The sequence below is a fragment of the Rhinolophus hipposideros genome (assembly GCF_964194185.1).
Source record: "Rhinolophus hipposideros genome assembly, chromosome: 8".
NCBI classification, from domain to species: Eukaryota; Metazoa; Chordata; class Mammalia; order Chiroptera; family Rhinolophidae; genus Rhinolophus; species Rhinolophus hipposideros.
The window spans coordinates 40529030-40547382 of record NC_138054.1 but is presented as its reverse complement, the minus strand read 5'-3'; positions in this window follow the sequence as shown (position 1 = coordinate 40547382).

Below are 18353 nucleotides of genomic sequence, written 5' to 3'. Positions count from 1 at the left end.
AAGTTAAAGCAACCTAGTTATTTCTTCTATTTAAAAACAAATTTTCAGAGTGGCTGACTGATGACCAGCAATCAACTGCCTCAGCCGGGGGGGAGTGCAAGGCTCATAACACCAGCATGGGCCTGGGAGCTGTGTCCTACACAACCAGACTGAGAAACAATGGCTCGAACTGGAGTGGGGGTGGGGCTGAAGAAGGGGAAAAGATAAATAAATAAATAAATAAATAAATAAATAAATAAATAAATAATCAATTTTAACAAATGTATTGCTCTGTTAAGGAGGTCATCTCTAGGGGGAAAAAAGAACTTCACTAGCTGTCCCATTCCACTGGAAGCATCTTTGTTACAACAGATGACAGTAAAATGATGGAGAAGGAAAGTTATGAAAGAATATGCTGAAGCCTTGGGGGACGAGGGGAATATCTTGTTGGTCATAGAGTGGGTGGGTTAAGAGTATTGAGATGACTATGAAGTGTACAGAGGCCACAGGCCTTCTCTAGCTCTTACTGAAAGAAATTCCTTTTTCCCCTCCAACAGATGCCTCTCTGAAGCCCACCCAATGCCACTAAAGGTCATCACATGAATACAAAATTTTATTTATACCACATTTCAGTACCTGGAAGAGCAATTTTCCCCTAATTTCCCTAATTGTTTTCACTTCTGCTCTTCAAACCCTCACTTAGGAATTCCCAAGAAAGTCCATTGGTTAACAAGGCACTAAGTTCTCTCCAACCACTGTTAAGCCGTAAAGCTAACATAGGAATACTGGGCTAGTCATAATGAAGAGTTTAGTTTCAACTTATTTTATATAGGAATATATATCAGGTTTGATGATGTATTTAGGAACACAGCATCCATATTAGAGAGTTAGTTGATTAGTTACCTAGGTAACAAGTTATTACCAACAGGAAGAGTACTGACCTGCTGACTTGCATGTGACCAAAGGTTAGGTGACTGACCATGATAACCATCTACAGCCCCCATTTCAGATTCTTCCAGTCTCCCCTGTTATTTGGGCCCTGGGGCTAGTCCGAATAGGCAATCTCCTAGAGCACCAGATCTGGGTGTAATTTTGCCAACCTGTGACAAAAGTCTGCAGAAAAACATTCTCCCTTTGAGTGGTTTAGCCAACACATTGCTAGCTGAGATTCCTAATGCAGGAGAAAGAAAGAGTAGCAAATTTGCTACTATTTGCTAATTAGAATTGCAAAGAGGGTGGAAACAAACAATCTATCCTGAAGGCTAACTTAAAAAGCTGGTTATGCTAATACTAACCAAAACTACACTTAGCTCTTCCCCGCATTTTAATATGTCTGCCTGTGTAACTGTGCACCTCTTTTCCCTTTCTGCTTCCAATTCCTCCTGTCTTGTATCTTTGTCATTTTCTCCAATATTTCTCTTTTGTCATCTTTTTTCTCCTTCTCCCACTCTTTAACTTCCTACCCCCCTTTTCTACCTCCCACATTTCTCTCAGCTTCCCACACATCATGAACTGCCCATTAACACGATATTTAAAAAAATATTTTTATTATTGATACTACTTTACAGAGAACAATGTAACTAAGGTGAATTTCTTCAGTTTCCATCTTTGACAACTACTAAAAACACATCTCTCTATTTCTTTCCTCTGAATTCACCTTGCAGCCCTTCTCTTCCTATCAGGGAAAAAGGGATCTCCTGTCCAAGGCTGACTGAGTTTTGTGCCTGACACCATCTGCAATGTTGTCATTCAGAAGACAACTCCCTCCCTTCTAATTCCCATCATTCTCCCTCCTTCTGTCCCTCTCTTATTCTCTGTCTCTGCTCCCTCTATCTCTCTCTCTCTGACCTAATAATCCCTTACCTTTCTTGTTGTCATTGTTGTTATTGTTTTAATATTGATATGAAGATTTATCTCTCTTACAACCTAATAAGATTCTTGAGGACAAGGCCCACATCCTCATCTTTGTATATTTACAAAGCACCTAATTCAATCCTTCAATAAATATTTGTGGAATTAGTGATTAGTTGTTCTTTTCCTGAAAACAAAAGAAAACTGAATTGGTTCTTTGTCCTTATATGTGTGCCTCAACTGAGTGTTGTTCTGAATCATAGAGAACAGTCCCCATCGTGGATTAAGGAATTAGAATGGCAGCTGGATAGCTGTTCAGAAACTATCAACGTTCAGAAATTGTAATGAGCTTTCGTATTTACGATGGCAATTAAATCTGTAAAATATGTAGAAGTAACTTTCTTAAGAAATGTGATATTTATATGTAGAAAATCACATTTCCTGAAACATACAGAAGTGAAAAGGCATAATTATCTCTCTGGGGTGGGGGGGTGATGAATATCATAACAATGTCACTTCTTCCAAAATTACTTCATACATTTTCAGGCGATTAAAAACCCAACCCAGAATGTGATAATATTTTTGATTACTTGGCCAAGGGAAGGTGGCAGTTTCAGAAGCTTCTATGTGGTGTTTGTCCATGTGCTATCCCTTATCCAATAGGCTAAGGACCCCACGGGAGGGTTCTGACAATTAATTACTGAGTATGTAGATTTCAATGATACATTTAAGGCCTGGGGATCTGGCCACTGGGTTTGTGAACACAGTGGACCCACTGTGAGCAAAACTAAAATTAGGACTCCATTTGGCTCTAATGGGAGGGGCTTCATTGTCAACTTGTATAACTGCTTCCAATAGTCCTCCAAATGTCAGAGTATCCATTCCCCTTTCCCCAGTGTGTGGTCACCTAAGTAAAAGGCCCTAAGTCTGTTCGGAGAAGGATGGGTGGAATTGTTACCATCAACACTTGTCATGCTGTTCTAGAATCTTTCCTCATGGGGACAGAGCCTCTCTTTTAGGAAAGTCTGAAAATGGCCTACTTCAGACCCTAATCATGAATCATGAATCATAACTCATGAATCAGGGATCATGAATCATGAATTGGGGCTAGTGGCCTCAGCCTTCTTTTGGTTAAATAAATTACACACATTCTCATTGGCTGTTCGTCATCTTGCCCATAGGAACACTATGTTCTAGTAAGTAGTGTCTTTTCAAACCATACTGATTTGCTACTGTGTACAGTTGAGAGCAAGGAAAGACTTCATCATTGCCAGGAAGACTCTTTGCTTCTAACTCACCCAGTGCTTCTCAAATGTCCCCACCAAACACTCCCATGAACACAGCAAGAGATGAGGAAGAGGTTGGCAGTGGAAGAAATTTTGGGGGGGTATTGGCAGAGATATCCTATCTCAAGCACGAAATTTCTTTGAAATCTTACATTGTAATCTTTAAAGTGACTTGATTTTTCCATTTTACTCCATAATAGATACCCATTTGCTTCCACATGAAAGTAATACCTAACATTACTTACCCGTGAGTAAAATTCATGTTCAAGGAAAATATATCATTATTTATCCTGGGGTTTTAAGTGCCCCTTGATTCAATCAGCTTATATCTGGAGGAATTCATATCCCCATTTGAGAAGTATGGGCCTCATTTAATTATTAGAACTACCATTTGCCTGGATCTCTACAAATTATAAAATACCTTCCATATAAATTATGTCATTGGGCCTTTCGGTATCCTCTTTCCAAGTTCGGCAAACTTTACCTAATCTTTTAATACTGGAATCCCTCCAGTATTAGGGCCCTTTCTCTTATTACTTCATATTCTCTCCTTAGATGATCACCTTTTTTGACCATGGTTTCAATTATCTTGTTTGTACAGTCCAGTGATACCCAAATTTATATCTCCTGTACAACTCTCTGCTTGACATCACCTTGTGGGTGTCTCACAAGCATTTTAAACTTTAAATATCCAGTACGGAATTAATAATCTTCCTCCAAATCTTGTCCTTCTCCATTTAAAAGCACTACTGTCCATCTAGCTGTGTGCAAGCCAGAAACCAGTGTCAATGATATCTCAATATCCCTCACACCCACGTCCAATATATCACCAATGTTTACCAACTTATAAAAATGCCTCCAGTTAGTCTATTTCTCACAAGTTTACCACCAACATCACCACCACCACCCCAGTCCAAGCTACCCTAATTTTCTCCTGACTACTAAAATAGACATTTAAATTTCTATTCTGATATCTGGTAGGCACCTCAAAATTAAGATGTCCAAATAACTCTTGACTACCCACTCCAAACTGTTCTTTTCCCATCTTCTTTATAGGACATGGCACCACCATAAACGCAGTTTCTCAGGTGACAAATGAAGAGATCATTCTAGATTCCCCCACCTTTTCACACACCTTATACCCAATTCTCATTCTGTTCTGCTAACTACATCTTCAAATATCTGTCAATTCCACTTCTTTTTTTTTCATTTCCACTATTAACATCCTATTCCAAACCACCATCATCTCTCTGCTGGATCCTGCAAAAGCCTCCTAAGATGTCTTCCTGCTTCCTGATTTAGCCTCCCGGCTTTCTACTCTCAATGCAATTATTTAAATACTGTGAATAAGATAATGGTACACCCATACACAGAAGTGCCCACACTTAGAAAAAAATCCTACAATCCCTTATGTTATTTGGTCTGTTTATCTCTCTGGCATCTTCCCCTGCCAGTTCCTCTGTCTTTCACTAGACACACTGGCCTTCTTTCTGCCTCTGAAACTCTGCAAGTTCGTTCTCACTGCAGTATGCCTCTGCAGAGAATGTATTTACACCAGTTCCTGGCATGGTCCAGTCCTTCACTTCAGTCACGTCTCTGTTCCAATGTCATCTCCTCACAGGGGCCTAATCTAACTACCCTACCACCTCCTTCCAGTGACTTCCCACGTTCTTACCCTGCTTTCGTCTTTTCGGGGATCCCTAAATTGTATATCATTGTTTGCTTACATGTTTATTATTTTTGTTTGTTGTCCCTATCCCCCATGAAGTCAGGGCCTTCATGTATCCTGTTCACCATTATACCCTTATCTACCGTAGTGCTTACAAATAGCTGGTGCTAAGTAAATGTTTGGTGAATGAGTGAATAAATGAATGAACAACCTTATCAGTTAGAACTGATATTAACGCATACCTATTTCACAAATAAGTAAATGAAAGCATTCATGTCCACCCAGGGTTTATACAACGTTGCCTCCTTCCAAAGAAAATAGTAACTGCTTACATTACTGAGCTGTTACTATATGCTAAGCACCATTCGAAAAACTTTATATCTATGGTGTCGCTAATCCTCCCAACAACCCTATGAGGTAGGTACTAATATTATCCTCATTTATTGATGAGGAATCATACAGTTGAGTAATTAAGTAACTCACCCAAGTTTACAAAGTTAGTAAAGAGTGGATCTACAATGCAAACCCAAGTGTTTTGACTCAGGAGTCTGTATCCTTAAATACTACATTAAATGTATCGATTAATAAAGGTAAATCACTTAAAACAATGTCTGGTACGTAAGTACTTGTTAATCAGATCTATTAGTATTATTATGTTGCTTTGTTGGTGACATGTTGGTCGTATATTTTGCTCATGTTTATTTGTTCTACAAGTTTGTGTTGCACTTTTCTTTTCTTAATGTTTTTCAAAGAGTGAATGTTTTACATTCCAATGAAGTCCAATTTATCAATTTTTTTACTTTTATGTTTTGTGCTTCTTCGTTTTATCTAGGAAACCTTTGCATATGTCACAATGGAAAGATTTTCTCCTATGCTTTTTCTAGATATTCTAGGGCTTTAGATCAATATTTTTTTTTGAATTGATATAGCAGAAGATATTGAGTTGATATAGCATTGAGTTGAAGATATTGAGTTGATATAGCATCATTTATTTTAAAAAGTTTTATTTTCCCCATTAAATTTCTTTGACTCCTTCGTGGAAAATCAGTTGACTATATATATGCATTGATCTATTTCTAGACTTCTATCTGTTCTATTGATTTTTAAGTCTTTCTTTTGGATAATACTGAACTGTATTGATTAATGTAGCCTTCTAGTATGTCTGCATTATCTAATACAATAGTCACTAACCTGGCGATTTAAACTTAAACTAATAAAATTGGAATTTCAGTTCTTTAACTGCAGAAGCCACATTGAAGTGCTTAGCAGTCACATGTAACTATTGACTACTACATAGAGCAGCACATAATTAGAAAACATGTCCATTATCACAGAAAATTCTACCCAACGGTACTGCAGAAAGTCATGAAATCATACAGAACTTTGTTCTTACTTTTAAAAATTGCTTTGGTTATTCTAGGTTCTTGTACTTTCATATGAATTTTAGAATCAGATAGTCCATTTCTACATTAAAGCTGGAAGAATTTTGACTGGGATTGCATTTTGAAATCTATAGATCAATTTGAGGAGAACTGCCATGTTATCAAATCTTCCAATTCATAAATATGGTAGATCTCTACATTTATATAGGTCTTCTTTAATTTTTCCCAGCCTTTTTTGTAGGCTTTAGTACTTGGACATCTTATATTATTTTTATCCTTGGGTATATATATTTTTGTCATGATTGTAAATAAAACTAAAAATTTCATTTCCAATCATTTGCCTAGTATATAAAAATACATTTTATTTTTGTATATTAATCTAATATCCTTTCTTTCAACTTGCTAAATTCATTTCTATTTCTAGCAACTATTTTCTGGATTTCCTAGGATTTTGACTGGGATTGCATTGAATCTATAGATGAATTTGAAGCAAAGTGACAATATTCCTTTCTTTTTGGTTTTCTGTAAAAGTTTGTGGAGAAGTGGTATTATTTCTTCCTTAAATATTTGATAATGAGGTATGTTTTTTAATAGATGTCAGGCACCAAAGATATAACAAAGAATTGTTATATATTTCAATATATTAAAATCATATTCTCATTAGATATTTTCTTAGATCAGCATAAAGTTTACTCCAATTATTCCTGGAATTGGGAGCAGCCAGTCCACTGATACCCTGAGAGAATTACTAAGAGAAGAGAAGGAAAAGCAACAGATTTCACATTTACTTTTTTGGGACCCCCCATATATATAAATGGTTGTTTTTATGTGCCATTCACACCAAGTTCAGGTCTGGAAAGGAAAGACATTTAAGTGAAATTGTCCAAACTCTACCTCTCCATCATGTCTTCTATTTTAAACATATCAAGCCTATACAAACCAAAAGAGTACTATTTGACTATCAACATTAATAATAAAGTAAGAAAGACCCACGATGGAAAAAAGGATGATCATATATTATCAATATTTATCAGTCATTCGTTGACGTTTTATGCTAGAAATGAAACAGTGTATAAAGAATTTAAGTAAGTTATATATTTTGGGTCATTATTCAAAGACATAAATATTTATTATTATAGTTTATCAGAACACTTTCTATATCATGATTGAATACTTTTATTGTTAATATTATTTTAAACATTGAACCTCTAACAAACTCTGTCCAAATAATTAAGGCTTCCATTCATAAAGAATGGTTGCTGGGAATATGGGTTCTTGAAGAATGTTTTAAAATTTCAATCAAAAAGAACCCTGGTCATTAATATCAGTTTTCCTTCCTTCCTTTTCTAGTATCTACAAGTAAATAAAAATGACTTGCAGGTGTTTTTTGAGAAGTGAGACAGAGAAGTAACTTTTTTAAAAAAAGGAGAGGGAGAAACAATAAACCTAATAACTTCAAAGCCTCTTCTCAATATTGAGTCTTCCAGTCAGCTTCAGACAGTTTGCTTGAAGGGAACTGACCAGCTGGTTTTCAAAGTTTCAGAGATGCCACAGTGTTTGGAAGGCAAATTTCTTGTAGAAAACTCACATCCAATTTATGTCTGGTGTCCTGCCCCTCACAATTCATTGGGGCTATACTACATTAAAACACAACGTTCATGCAAATAGTTGGGCCAGCGGCTCTGGGAAATAAATGCTGTGTTATAAAAGAGTCCGCCCCTGGGTGCTTTGATAACCATTCATTAAGATGGTTTCCAGTGAGAGCGATGCTTCCCACTGATGCAGAGCTACAAGCACCTCCTGCACAAAATCCCCTCCCTATGCTGCACCCGGGTTTGCCTCCCCCTTCCCTGCCAGCCCCTCCACAGAGGAGGGCAGCCCAGGCCTGGTTCCTGTCACTGGCCAGGCTACAGTCTCAAATCCCAAGTCTGTGTTCTGGTTTCCCTCTGGGTCTTACTAGAGGTTTATCGACAAAACGCAGGCTCCTCATAATCTGTTTGAAAAGCCCACTGCATTCAGCAGGAAAATATGATCGCCCTTTCGTGGTGAACTGTGCTGTGTGTTGTCACAATGGAGAAAATGTTCTGCGAGTGTGTGTGTGGAGGGAAGTGAATTTGGGGGAGTGGAGATGTTTTCACTACTAGAGAAACAACTTCCTCTCTGCCAAAAACCTACGATCTGGTCCCCTTTGGGGAACTCTCTCTCTAGGTTTTACTTTGGAAACCATCTGTGCTCTCTGAGTATTGGCTCCCCAGGGAAATCCTGGCCTCTCAAAGTTTCGGCCTCCTGTCCGGGGGAATTCCATACCCATGCTAGCCAGGACCTGGCTTGCCCTTCTCAGGGAAAAGATTTTGCAAATCTAGCACTTTGAGTGTATTTATCCTTGGGGCCGAAAACTACCCAGAGATGAAATTAAGCTTTCCAATTATGTAAATAAGTACTAAATATTCAACCATCCTCTCTCTCTCTCTCTAAAAAAATAAGCCATATCATATAGTAAATAGTCCCTGAATTTCAGCTTCAGTTCTACCAGTTAACCACCACATGAAAAAGGAGAGGGAGAAACAAGCTGTGCATGAAATCTGGATATTAAATGGGCTGGATTCAATAAAGTATGAGCAAAAAACATATAACAAAACAAAACGATAAATAAATATCTTTATTCTTGTTCACTGCTATCTCTTCAGACTTCCTCGGAGGACTATTTCTTCCTCACTGCTACAATGAAATCTTGGCAGAATCTTTTTGATAAGCTCAAAGAATGCAAGTATTCCAGTCATTTTCATGCATGATCATAGTCTCATTACAGGACTAAAAAATTGTCATAATCACTATGCCCGCCCCTCACCTACCTTCCTACCCCAGCTTGGTATTGCTTTGGACCTTGAGTCCAGAATGATGGAAGGGCACTCTGGGGTTCTTCTTTTCTTCTCCTCCTTCTTCTCTTCCTCTCATTGTTTTTAGGTCTTCTCTGGGTCTATCAGGGTGGAGATGGGCTAGTGAGGGAGGACAGGTAAGCAACAGAAAAGATCTTACTTGAGTGGCATGGAAGTAATCTGTGATGGAACTGAGTGTGGCAGTGTTCCCAAGCTGATTCTTCCTCTTGCAGGATGTTTTCGTGAGTTCCTTAGTGATATTCCACTGGATCTTTTCAATCACCACTTCCTCAATGCTTACTTGTTGCTTTGTGGCTTGCTGGCTGCTTAAAATGTTTCCTTCAGCCTCTGAGACTGCGGCAGTCAACACTGTCTCATTGCAGTCACACCCTCATCCATGCAGTTTCTTGGGGTGTGGGGTAGAATTCAAAGTAGCTCCATAATGCCTGTCTCCCAGGTGGCCCATATCTGATCCACAAGAAAAACTCATACACCCTTGCCCTACCATGCTGTTTGTGGAAGAGCTTTTTACTCCCAAGGTAGTCTTCTTTCTTTCTGCTCCATTGCCTTGAGCCACTCTATCTCTAGCTTTTCTCATCATCCTTATGCCTCAGACTCTAGGATAATAAGTCAATCCCTCCAAATAATTCCCTTGAAGCCCTCTTTCTTATTTAAATCAAGGAGGAGGAGCAATCACCTTTTCTATCCCATTGAAGAGGAAATGTACCACATATCAACAGCTGCAACAGAGTAATCTTCTCTACCCACCATTTCAGCTTCAGTTTTGTATATCTTCAAGGTGGAGATGGCTCAAGATCTCAAAATCAGGTCTGTATAACTCCAAATAGCATACTCTGAGTAAGCAGGTTTTATATGTGTGTGTGTGTGTGTGTGTGTGTGTGTGTGTATTACATTATTATAGATTAAGAGAGCTTGATAGCTCTTAAAAGGGAAATTATAATTGGTGGGGAACAAAGACATGACTGATTCACATTAGGCATTTTTGGCAGGAATGCCACAGAAGTAATATTGTATCCTGATCAGTACATCATATCAGGAGGCAAATCATGTCTATTTTCCCTATTACTCTGAAGGCTAACTTTGAGCACTAAATAATGTGTGCTAGGTTTCTTCACTATAAAATTAGTATTTCTCCTTTGTAATAAATAAATTTCACATAGGGAGATATTTTGAGACTGTGTAAATATCTACTTTCTTGTCCAACTTTCACTCACTAGTTTTAGGATCCATTGATAATTCTTGCCAGAAACAAGTATTACTATATTAGTTGCCAAATGATGATAACTTAGTATATTTTAATCCATTAAGATATAAAGGAAGTGACAACATTAAAAAAAGAAACAAAAAATATCAGGCATATTTGAAAAAGAACCAAAGAGAATGACTAGAAATGAATGACATCATCACTGAAATTAGCCAACAAATTAATTAAATACATGTTAAACACAGCTGAAAAGGGAATAATATGTTAGAACATGGACCTATAAAATTATTCAAAATCCAGTGAGATAAAGAGATGGAAAATTTTAAAGTAAAATGTAGAGAAACGGAGGATAGAATAAGGTTGTAGATGTTTAATAGTTGTTTCAGAACAAAAGGTTGATAGGTGTTTCAGATGGAAAAAAAGGAAAGAGAAGTAACTTTCAAATAGATAGTGGCTGAGAATTTTCCAAAATTATTAAAAGACATGTATCCTCAGACTCGGGAAATGTAACAAGCAGGATAAATACAACTAAATCCACACTGGCTAGACCTTAGTGAAATTGCAGGACATCAAAAACTAAGACAAATTTAAAGAATAAACTATTTTAAAAAAAACAGATTTGTCACAAAGATTGAAAATTTAACTGAAAGCAGACTTTTAGATAGCAATAACAGAAATCGGAACACAATGGAATAATATTTTCAAGCTGAAAGAATATTACTGTCAGCATAGAACTCTATATCCAGCTAAATAACCATTCAAGAATAAAGTTATATAAAGATTTTAAAGCAAGAAAACACAGAGATTTTACTATTAACAATTTCTCTTATAAAAGAATCTTTAAAAGGTTAGGTGGTAGGCAGAATTCTAAGATTGCCCCACAATACTCGTCCCTGTTGTAAATACACCTTCTACTAGTTATTCAGTAAAAAATTAATCTAGGTACTGCTGTGAAGAGATTGTGCTGATTTATTGACATCCCCCAAATCAGTTGATCTTAAGATAGGGATAATATCACATGAGTCCTTTAAATCTGGGCCTAGGGGTCTGAGACAGAGGAAGTCAGAGAGATTCAAAGTACATGAGGGTCTATAGAGAAAGCTACATGGCACAGGACCATGAACTGTAAATAACCCCTGGTCAACATCTAGAAGATTGGAATCTAAGTCCTATAATCATAAATTCCTAAATTCTGCCAATATGTTAAATGATCTTGGTAGCAGGTTCTTTCCTAGAGCCTCCAGAAAGCAATGCAGTCTAGCTGACAACCTGATTTCAACCTTTTGGGAAATTGAGCAGAGGTCCAAGCTTTGGCCTGTGCCTGGACTCCTCATTTACAGAAACAGAGATAACAGATGGATGTTGTTTTAAACTACCAAGTTTTTAGTAATTTGTTACACTGCCATGGAATGCTAATATGGTATATTTTAGGATATGGAAACTGAAGATATAAAAAGCAGTGATTAGCTCTAAATAAGAATTGACAGTATAAGAAATATTAGTAATAAAAAAATAATAATAGAACAATACTAAGAAGTTGGAAATAAAATGCTAGCAAAAAATTACATGTGACACAGAAATATAATCAGAGTTAAAAGTTGGAACTTGGGTTGTTTGGGAAGAAGCTAAAGACAGTGATTAACTTTAGATTATGTAAAATCAGACACACATGTTAAAAATATAAGGGCAGCCACTAACAATTATAAATAGAATGTATAACTACTTTTCTTTCTGGCTATTCTAAGTAATTTCTTAGATCTATTTTTCATACCACATATTCTCTCTTCATCTGAGTTTAATCTGCTTTTCATCCTTATTATTAAGGTTTATTTTGTTTTGTTTCACATTTGTTTTCTTTGCTTCATCTAAGGTATTTATGAAAGGAAAACTTAGGGTGTGTTTATTACTCTATTATAATGTTTAATGTAGAAAATTCTAGGTACAGAATAAATCACAAGTAAATCAACCACCATAATTCACTACTATTAACATTACTATATCCCTGTGTCTGAATATATACATGTTTATATAAATACGTATAAATATAAATATAAATATATTTATAAGCTATGCGAACTTGGGTAAATTATTTAAACTTCTGATCCTCACTTTCTTTATCTGTTATACGGAAATGATGATACAAGTTTCCTTATAGGATGGTCATTGACTTTTAAATTTCCATGACTATTTTTAATTTCTAAAATGTCCTTTTTCAAATAATTCTGTTCTTTTCTTATAGTACCTTGTAATTTTATAAAAATCCCTAATTTCTTATTTTATCTTTTTGATCACTTTAAATATATTTATTTTATAGTCTTTGGGGGTAGTTCTAGCTTTTCAGGTTCTTGGGGCGCAAATTCTCCTTTTTGTTGTGTTATTTCTCTACCTTTTGATGGATTGTTTCTTTGTGTAGTCTACATTTTTTTTTTATGAGTAGATTTTTAGGTCCTCTATCTAGGTGCTATGGGAGCTCACCTGATTATCATGAAAGTTACTGTTCACTCTTAATTCTAACACAGGTAAGTTACTTTTCCTGCTGGATTGGCTATGTAGTTATTTTAGCCATCATTTCTATGTGTCTGTGTTATCAAAACTGTAGGAATTCATCTTCATTAGCAAATTTTTTACATGGCTACTAAAAGTGGGAAAAGGTTTAGAGGGGACCCTCCAGCATCTCAGCATGAGTTGTTGCAATAGTCTGAGTTATGAGTAAATAAAAAACTTGCAGGTACAATGTACATTATTTCTTTTCCCAGGGTCTTCCCCAGAGAGCAATGCTTGGTGAACTGCTAAAAGAAATGATCAAAACTATTAGAATCACTTTGTGAAAACATGCAACTTTAAAATATAGTTGCACATTAGATATTTGTACTAGAGTAATAACTGTATTACATTATGTGCTAGAGAACAATGTGAAGAAGGAGAAGGAGAAGGAGAAGGAGAAGAAGAAGAAAAACAATGTGACCATTGACTAATGGCCGGACTTTTTATAATGAAAAAAACACACAAGATGTTTTTAATAAGTAATACAATCCATATGTACTAGACAGCTGTAACATTACAATAAAGATACGTTACTAAGCAATTTCGAATCATGAATCTGAAAATTACAGTGCAATTCAAACAGATATTTCAGGTTCACCCTGGGCCTGAGTTGTCCCTATTGGTGGTATTTTGTGCTTCAGTTTGTAAACATGCTTCACAGCACCATTAGAGCATGCACATTTCAGGCTAGGAGCCCTTATCTGAAGCATGAACATTACACTGAAGACCTTAGACAGTGAATCCAGGCAACCCAGAACGACTTTTTCTAATGCAACACTAACATCAGATGCAATTACATAGAATCTGATTTACTTTTCAGCAAGATTGAGAAACGATCTGGCTTGGTGGAAGACTTGGCTGTTATCAGGCATACTATACTTAGTTTTATTTCCCTAAAGGGCGTTAAGGGGAGGTCAAATAGTAACAAAATATATTTTTTACCACCATGTTAAGAAACCATTTTTTCTTCCTTTCCGGTCTACCGTGATTCAATTCCCAACTAACACTGACATATTACTTAACCACTCCCTGCTTATTTATTTCCTCATCTAAAAATGAATAATTTACCTACCTTGTGTGCTGACGATGGGGATCAAGTGAGCTAAACTATAGTTGTTATTACTATAGTATAATATTATTACTTTAATTATTTTATTTTCCTCTGGGAAAACATGATAATGATAATAATGAAAAGTTACTTTATAAGAGACTTTCTATGAGGGTCATCTATCGGGTACTTATATTGTGCCAATTAATATTCATTACATCTTGTTTTTCTAACAATACTCCAAAGGAAGCATTTTGATCAGTTTTACAGATGATAAAGATGTGGTTCAGAGAAATTAAATAACTGTAGGCACACAGCCAGCAAGCTGAGTTGAAATTCAATTCTTCTGTCACCGACAAGCCTATGTTCTGTCCACTGTTTCTATGGAGCTAAGGAAAGCATGATCTGAGTATGAAAGGGTTCCTGGCCACTTTCAGTTCCCTGGATGAAAAGCAACTGTCATTAGTATGGACCAGAGGACACACACATAGCTAATTCCTGGGCAGAGGACTGGGAAAAGTCTCAGCGCATCCACTGATAAGCTACACGACTGTTGTGCCTCTCTGTTTTGCCTCTCTGATCCTCATTTTCCTCACTGATGGAAAGAGGAACTTGGATTAGACTGGTGTACCTATCCATTTCACTTTTCTGAGTCTCAATTTCCTCATCTGTGAAACAGGAACGTTAGCTTGCCTGTCCAGGGAAATTTAGGGGATAAAAGTGATTTTTAAAGTGTGTTCTAGTTATCTGTTGCTGCATAATAACCCATCAAAAACAATGGCTGAAAGCAATAACTATTATATATTGTGATAATGAATCTTGGTTTCTGGTAAGGCCCAGTCAGACAATTTTTGCTCAGGGTCGCTCATGGAGTTGAAGTCAGAAAATGAGGGGGCTTTAGGAACCTCGAAAGACTCCTCACTCACAGTGCCTGGGCGGGAAAGATGCATACATCTGGGGAGGCAGGAGCTGCAGCCGTCTCTCTCTCTCCATATGTCATCACTTCATTTAGGCTCTCCATAAGGCAACCTCGAGGCAGCCAGACTTTCTACATGGTGCCTTAAGCTCCAGCAGTTATTATCCCAAGAAAAACCAGCAGAAGAGGCATAGCCTCCTAACCTAAACTCAAAAGTCACACAGCGTCACTCCTGCTGCATTGTACTCATCAAGGCAGCCACCAAGCCCTCCTCAGTGTGATGGGAGGGGGCGGAGACTCCATCTCTTCATAGAAGGAGTGTCATAGGATTGTAGACATCTTTCAAAGCCACCACAAATTCCTATTAAAGCATAGGTATTGTTATTATTCCTTTTATCTAGCTGTAAATCATTCTCTCTGGAGATTATTAACAGCACATTTGAAACATTTCATACCAAGTCAACTCTATGGCTGCCTTTTCCAAATGAGAAATTGTCGTGTTCTCAGAAACTCCCCACCAACTTTTATATTAGCCAAAGTAAACCATAACCTGGAAAGAAAATTCTCATAAAAATATTATTAAGTGTGATGCTATCTCAAGCCAAGTACATTTTTAAAAGCTCATCTGCTTAAAAAAGATTATCCTATATATTTTTTTCCTGTGAACATGGATAATAGAGAAGCAACTGTAGTAAGTATTTTGGGGCATTTGCTTACTCTTGCAAATGTTAGTGGTACTTTGATCTATGCTATATGATGTGGGCCTGTTAGCTATGAGGTATGCAGCCTGTGGAGCAAGAAAGGTGGGGTGCATGATTTCTCCTATAAGAGTTAACAGAGTCTAGAAGTATAGCAGTCCCATCACTTATTAAACAGTAAGTACTGCTAAGGAGCTAAAAGACTAGCTCAGGCTTTCAGGGAGTTATCTGCTTAGCCAAGACTGGAGTCCAGGTGTTCTAACTCTTACTTTAGTACCCATTCTATTACTGTACACAGTTTCTCAAGATCACTGTAAAGCTTGTATGGTTTTCCACTTGAGTATGAGATGCGTTGGTAAGTTACTATCTCTGGATAGTGACTACAAAATAAATACCATGCTGATTAAACCCATTCCTATAAAATTGACTGTGGTACCTACATACCTTTTAAATGATGACAAGTTCTTTTATTCTAGCAGTAAATAAATCAATACATAGCCCCACTTTCCTTTATTCACTCCTACAGATCCACAATTCATAAATTTATTTAAACCTTTCTCGAACGTATTTATTTTTAAGCTTGTATAAGTTCTGGGGACAATCACTAATTCTAGAACTCCATACCCTTTAGCTTAAAACAAACTCTAAAACTACAAGGGTACTCATTAAGTTTTTGATGGCTCACTCCATTTTCTCTATATACATATAGAATGAAAAGATATAAATTTATCAAAGTAGAGATTCTCTGTCCACCTTAAACATTTTAACAATGTGTTCATTCTCTTCTACCTCCACCCTTTCTTTTGCACACATCCTGGACAGAAATGCACATTGTGTATTCTAGTTTTCTACATATCGTGATACACAGGGGGAGAGCACCACACTTCATAGGTATTCCTTCTTTTCCTTCCTCCACCCTACCAGGTGGCCCAGACATTGTCTGAGATTCCTTCTGAGCAGAGTGCCCTAGGGATCCACTGTCAAGTGACCTAGAATGACTGCTCAATATGAAGCCCCTGTGAGACTTTCGGATCAGTACTGCAGGGTGACCACATGCTAATATCTTCTCTCTTTGAGACCCTGATAAAACAACAGTAAAGCAATTGATATATATTTATTTTATTGACAAGTGTCATGCCGGGTGTCCAGCGGGGCGGCCTGCGGGGTCTCTGCTCCCGCTCCCCACATAAGAACGCAGGACATGGTGAGGCCAAAAAGGAACACCCACGGAGCCATAGGTAGGGAAGTCATACCACTATGGTCTCACTGGAGGCCGGTTTACACGACGCTGCCAACTGACCAACTCTCCTCGACTCTCCTTACTCTCCTTCAGACTCCTCCTTCACTCTCCTCGGCTCCCCTCCGTAGCTGCAGCAGTTATATCAGTGACCAATGGCTTAATGGCTACAGCTGATGGCCAACCAGCCACAGCTGACGGCCATCCACTATCTGAGCCAGCACCTCTCCACATGAGGCCGAGAGCCTGGAAACTGCTTTCTGGGGCTCTGTCCCCACCCAAGTTTCAGCTGTCTGAAGAGGAATAGGGAGGCAGGGAGACCTAATAGTTGCTGAACGTTGTCAATCAAATTTTTGGAAAACAGAAAATAGAGAAGTGGTACCTGACTAAGCAGAGGAGGTGAAGCGCAGAGCACACAGAGACAGGAGTGGAGCTAGAAAGCAAGTCCCTGTTCCCCCGGAACTCTCCAGAGGCTCAGGACTTGGGGCTCAGGATGAAGATAAGGGCACTGACTGAAATTCTGTGCTTGCTGGCTTCGGTCTCCTCCACCGCCATGGCACACAACTCCCCCAAGTCAGACAGCTCTCTTCCCATTCTTTCATTCCCAAGAAGGCCAGAGTTGGAATGGTTCCTCACTGATGCAGCTCAACGGCTCCAGGGCAAAGACCTCTGTGTTCTTACATTTGGAAATCCCTTGATGTAATGAACAGGTCCTTTAATTCACTAACCTAAAGCATAAAATTTGAGAAGCCCTATTTTTGGATCTAGACTCTAACATAGCTTTTTGTTGATATAAACTTTCAATCAAGCCTCCCCAGACATTTAAGGAAATCACTGAATATAAAGATTAACCAAGATACACAGACAGGGAAAATAAATGCCAGAGAAAGCTGATATGTAAGGGAAAATAACTTAATTTTTTTTAAAAGAAATACACCTAATTGTAATAGGTATCTTCAGAATGGTTTATAAAGACACTGTAGTTTCTAAACAAAAATGGGATATTATAAAAGGAACTAAGAGAAATAGAAAGAAGTCTTGGAAAACTATTAAATATGACTGCCAAGACTTAATATTATATACAGAAAACCCTAAAGACACCACTAAAAAACTATTAGAACGCATAGAAAATTTCAATAAAGTTACAGAATACCAAGCTAGTAGAAAGAAATATGTTGTGTTATACCTGTCAGAATGGCTATTATTAAAAAGTAAATAACTAGTCTAGGCGAGGGTGTGGAGAAAAGGGAATCTTTGTGCGTTGTTGGTGGAATTCTAAAGTGGTACAGTCCCTATGGAAAGTTCTTGGAGGTTCTTCTAACGATTAAATATAGAACTACTATACAACCCAGAAGTTTAACATCTGGGTATTTATCTGAAGAAAACAAAAACACGAATTAGAAAAGATATATGCACCCTATGTTCATCACAGCATTATTTATTATTATAGCGAAGATATGACAACATGAATGAACCTAGAAGGTATTATGCTAAGTAAAATAAGTCAGACAGAGAAATACAAATACTGTATATTTCACTTATATGTGGTATTTGAAAAACAAAACAAACAGACAAACAAAACAAAACAGAAACAGACTCATAGATACAGAGAACAAACTGATGGTTGCTAGCAGGGAGAGAT